Genomic DNA, 6,015 nt, shown 5'->3' with positions numbered 1-6,015 from the left:
TCATGCACCTTGTCAGGCATGTTGCGAGGCTCAGGATTGGGGGGCAATGATTGACTCAGTTGAGGGTTCTAGCGCTGGCCTCTCAAGTCTGTGGTGGGCTCAGGAGATCGCTCCATGCATTGCGGGGAAGGCGGCTGGCTGGGCTCTGGGTTGGGAGTGGGGCTGGAGATGTCCTCCTCAGCGGGGCAGACGGAGAAATGCAGTCCATTATTCTCCAGCACCAACTCCACAAATGCAGTGAAATCTTCCTTTAGGCCATCCGCTGGAAGGCATGCCTTGGACCACTCGCTCAGGCTGGTGTGGTCCGGTTAGTGCGTTTGGTATGCTAGATCGATGAAGTCCCGTGTGTGGTCTTCCAGCAGACTGTCTCCCTGCTCCAGGCATAATAGTTGAAATGCTGGAGGAAGACGGGAGTGGAAAAAAAAGAAGAAAAAAAGAAAGGAAAACACTGCAAAACTGTTTTGGTCCATTCTTCTGTCATGCGTTGATGACACAAAATGCACAAGGATGATGGTAATCAGAAAATGATAAATCCAACAGACAAGGCAAGGAAACCAACTAAACACAGATGAGATCGGACATAGAATGGAGTAGAAATCAGGGCTTAAATAATGAGAACTAACAAGATAATTAACAGAACAGGTGAACAAGATCATTAATCAAACACACTGGGAAACTGGGTCAAAAGACACAAAGGTATGGGGCGAACACAAAGAAACAGAAACCAAAACATAACCCTGACAGAGTCTTCTGGCTCAACTAAAGTCTATTACATAGCTTTTGATCTCGGTCTGTCTGAAAATTCAATTTTTACAGGTATGTTATCAAAGCCTTTAATTATTTATATATTCATATTCTGTATTTGTTCATAAAGAAATGTTCTGAAGAACTTAAAAAAGAAATTAAAAAATGTCATTTTCATACAACATTTCAACATTTCAAATTAGTGTTACGCACACTGAATGCACACACAGTGTGCCCCGGTCCAGAGACATGATAGCACACAGTGGATCACATGCGCTAGTCAAAACAGACCACAAAATGTATCTGCAGTCTTTTAGTACCAAGTCCATGACAAGACCAAGGTGAAAATTTTTATCTTAACTTGAGATGGACTTAAAACAGGGTCTGGGTATTACAACACTGTATTTCTGCATTTTCTCTTGTGTTACTGCACCAGTAATTCCAAAACATATTTCTCTATCAATCCAGCGCCAGTATATGGAATGTGATGTTGAGACTCAGCATATGAAATGGGCATGTCGGCATGGGTTGGGCTGGAGTCACTGTGTTATGGATGTTTAGGCTGTTCTCCACATTAAAGTGAGTGTTAACCAGCCTCTCATGACTGCGATTCATTGGGTCTGTGCTACACACATGCGCAGGGTGTTTCCCTGCTCACGGCCCAAGACACTGGTAGCATCCACATGACCCTCAGGATAAGCGGTTTGGAAAATGGATGGATAGATTTTTGAATCCGTCATCATTTCATCACATTCCACTTTTTTAGCATGTAAAAGAGTAGAATATAAAATAAAAAAAAATGACAGAGCATGTTGTTTAGCCACTGAAAACAATCCTCTACTTTTCATAAAATCCTTTAGACAGCATGAGTAGCAAGAAGGAGAGATCTGAGGGAGGGAGAGAAAGAGATGAAGGTCTCCTCCACACAGCTGTTATATTATCAGTCTGTGTGTGTCTGTGTGTATGAGATTGTGTAGTAGAAGTACAGTTTGCGCTTATCTTCAGGGTCACTGTGAACTGCTGGGATCCAGCTGTTGTGTGTATGTGAAAGAGAGAGCAATTTCTGTGATAAGAAGTATCTTTGTTAAAAGTATGTTCAGAAGCAGCTCTTCACTAATAATCATATCACCTAATCATAACAACAATCATTTTCCTTTTTGTGTTCTTGTGTGTAAGCTCATTTCCAGAATATCTGGAGCTGACAATCATAAACAAGCATCTTTTCCGCGCAGTTTCTGATTGTTCTGTAAGAATGGAGAAGCATTCAAATCAGGCCTATAATTAGAGTCCCTCTCGTTCATCAGCTACATTTGCTATGTGTGTGCGTGTGTGTTTGTAATAGTAAGAACATTCCTGTATTGTGTTCTTAGTGATTACAGTCTTCCTACTGTTGCCTCTGAGTGTCAGTGTAACAGTGTTTGTATTTAGATATTATAGTACTTGTTTCTGAATTACTGTGACTTTCTATTATTCTGTTTCAGTCACAGGAACCTTTCTTCACAGCTACCATATTTATAATGTCAGTGGTGGAAAAGCAAAAGCAAAGAATTAAAAAATATTTGAAAATCCATTAGACAATTCTGGTATTGTCTATACCAGAAGTAAACACAGACATTGCCAGATCTGACATTTGCAGAGATGTACATGTATTTAACCCATAAACCATCTCTGTGCATCAGTGAGTACAGAAGCAGACAAGTATGAATATCTTGTTTTAAAATTTCATGTTATTGTGTTGTTTTATGCTCTAATGTTGTCACAGTATTACAAATAAAGAAAGAAAGTGAGATGATATAAGAATGTAGCTGTTGCTTTCAGAGCACTGGAAAAGTGTCCTTAAAAAAATGCACAGAAGGCAACCCAGCATGCATTTGCCATATTTTTGCCATTTGCCAGTTATTTTTAAATTACTGTTGCATTTCATTAATGTTGTTATTCATTAAAAGTGTCTTTTTTAAAATGCAATCTCTGGTCAGTTAAGTAAACAGCAATATCACTATATCAAGTTTTGACTAAAAGTTTTTTTTTTTTTTGCAGCTATTGTCACATCCCACACTGTAGCATATTTATGTTAATAAGTTTCTGTCATAAATAAGGCTCAGTAACACATCAAAAGAAATGAACAATCTTTACCATAGCAAAGTTTAAATTCTGAATCACAATCTAAGGTTACACTTTATTTTGAAGTGTTCTTGTTGCAATGTAAATACACAAATAACTATTATGAGTATCTATGTTTATGTTACTGTTCATGTGTAAATACTGCAAGATCACTTTCTTAAAATGAAAGTAGAACTATAATGAAAAGGAAAACAAGAGAGCAATTCTATTGGGAAGGAGATAGAGGATGAGTGTCACTGTGCCCTTTTCCAATCTCTCCTTTACCTCCCTCCCATTGAAATGAGAAATACCAATACTCAAGTCCTTGAAGCCTTAGAGCTGCCTCAGAGAGCACACACACACACACACACACATACCAACAAACTCCTTTCCATTTGACTCTTTCCTGAAACTTCAGTTTTTTTGACTAGCGTGAAGAAACCAAAACGAGCATAGACTGAATTAGCCTATATATACAATAAGTGTGCATACACGTGTAATAACACAATCACACACATTGCCCGTGCAGCCAGGCAATCCTAGGTCAAGCTCTGACCTTCCTGGACACACGCACACACACACATACTTGTTTACTTAGCTTTCTAAATGGAGAAATTCCATAGAATTCTATTGTTTTTTTATATACAGCTAGTTATAAATACTACAGCCTGACCTTAGCCCACACCCTAACCCTAACTGAAAACTTTCTTGAATTTTTACAATAAAAAAATTTTTTTTTATATATGTATGATTTAACTCATTTTTTGATAACATTTTGTCACACACACACATCAATACATTCTCAGATAGTATCCGAAATTCTATAATCACATCATATAACTGTGCATGAAGCTTGACAATTATATGTGTGTGTGTGTGTGTGTGTGTGTGTGTGTGTGTGTGTGTGTGTGTGTGTGTGTGATTTAACTCATTTTTCGATAACATTTTGTCACATACACACATCAATACATTCTCAGATAGTATCCTAAATTCTATAATCACATCATATAACTGTGCATGAAGCTTGACAATTATAGGTGTGTGTGTGTGTGTGTGTGTGTGTGTGTGTGTCTGGTTCAATATGGAGACAGCTGTTGCTTGTTGAAAGGCTAAATCTTGCCTCTGGTGAATACCCTCCACCATTAACATGTTCACGCGCACACACACACACACATGCATGCATGATTACTTAGCTATCTTAGCTAGCTGACTTTCCTTAGACTTCTCATGTTTATACACAACTAATTAGAAATACCACAGTCTTTTGCTTAGTTTGGCGACAACATATTTCACAGACAAAAGCCCCTTTTGATGATATTCAGGTACATTTTTTTATTTTATTAATGCAATATGTTTTCTTTTAGTGGATTGTTTATGGTCAGGGTTATGTTTGTAGTTACATTAAAATAAAGTGGACATCATTATTAAAAAAAAAATCATAAATGGGTCAAAGGACATTTTGTTTTAAATCAACTGATATCAGCAGGTTTTGGTGAGGGGTGAGTTTAGGGCTAACCCAAACCCTACCCCTAAACCTACCCTTACAGAAAACCCTTCTGCTGCTTCAGATTTTTAAAACACTTAATTCTGTATGATTTATAAGCTGTTTTCCTCATGGGGACCAAAAAATGTCTCCACAAGGTCAAAATTTACTGGTATTACGATACTTGTGGGGACATATTAGTCATAACGTAGTGATTACCAGGTACACAATCACACTCACACACACACACACACACACACACACTTGTTTGTTTCACTATATTACTGAGGACACCTCATAAACTTCCATTGTTTTTATATCAAGTTAATATTTTCTACAGCCTATCCTGATCCCTACCCCTAAACATAACCTTCATAGAAATGTAGACTTATAAATACAAACGTGATTTGCCCAATTTATAAGCCATTTTAACTAGTGAGGTCTGGCTCTCTAGTCTGTGTTTAACAGGTTTCACAAGTACAGTCAAACTAGTACACACACACCCACACACACAATCACCCTGATCTGACCTTGGTCAACAACAGTAGTAATGAAAAGGGAGATAGTATCATAGCTCAGCTATTAGACTAGCATTGCATTTATTGTAGATTATTGTAAATAGTGAGATCACTAAATTAGTCTGCTAGTGGTGATCACCATCTGTCTGATGCAAACAGCTATGAGCACCTTTAGAGGGACATACAGACTTTCTAAACACTCAGGATCCCACAGTTCTTTGGGTCTGATGTCAAGTGATTGACATAAAAAAACATACATACATACATACATACATAGGACATAGCCTATATTTAAACAATTATAACAAATAATAAGTTTTACCTAAAAACTCATAGCTGTTCACATGAGATAGATGGTGATCACAGGAACCCTTGCCAAAAGTGGATAGACAACACAAACAGACAAACCCAACAGATAGCCTAGCAGATTTTAAAATGTAATATGTGGTGCTATTTTTCAATTACCATAGGCTATATTTGATTAATGATAAATGTCAGCATCATAGCAGTTTATCAAGAGTTTATTAAAAGCAAGCATCAGCATATACAAAAAATAAGAACATTGATTGATAACAATTGCTTTGACTTCGGAATCCGGGCATAACACCTAAGCTGATAATGTATCTTGCTGAATCCCAGTGTATTTAATTATGTATTTAATTATTTCATCAAGGAAATATTTGACCATGTTATTGTAAAAAATAAATAAATACACAAATAAAGAACATAAATAAATATCTAACTTTATTATTATTATTATTATTATTATTATTATTTTGTCTGTTTTAGATGTCAAGTTCATGCGTGGATGCGCAGCTGTATTAATCCACGGATAACTGTAAACCTCTGGCGCCATCTACTGAGTAAAATATTATAATCTCGTGCAGACCTGTATACAGGTTCACCAACTGTAGGTCTACCAATACATGCTTTATGTGCAAATGTTTGGGTCTAATAAATATTTGTTTTACTATATTTGTGAGGACATCTCCATAGACTTTAAATCAGGTTTAGGATATTTCCTATTGCCTAACCCAGGGCTGTCCAAACTCGGTCCTGGAGGGCCGGTGTCCTGCAGAGTTTAGCTCCAACCCTAATTAAACACACCTGAACCAGCTAATCAAGCTCTTACTAGGCATAGAAACTTCCAGTCAGGTGTGTTGAGGCAAG

Source organism: Sinocyclocheilus anshuiensis, unplaced genomic scaffold, assembly GCF_001515605.1.
Source record: "Sinocyclocheilus anshuiensis isolate Anshui unplaced genomic scaffold, SAMN03320099.WGS_v1.1 scaffold1257, whole genome shotgun sequence".
Classification (NCBI taxonomy): domain Eukaryota; kingdom Metazoa; phylum Chordata; class Actinopteri; order Cypriniformes; family Cyprinidae; genus Sinocyclocheilus; species Sinocyclocheilus anshuiensis.
Note: the sequence above shows the minus strand (reverse complement) of the source record.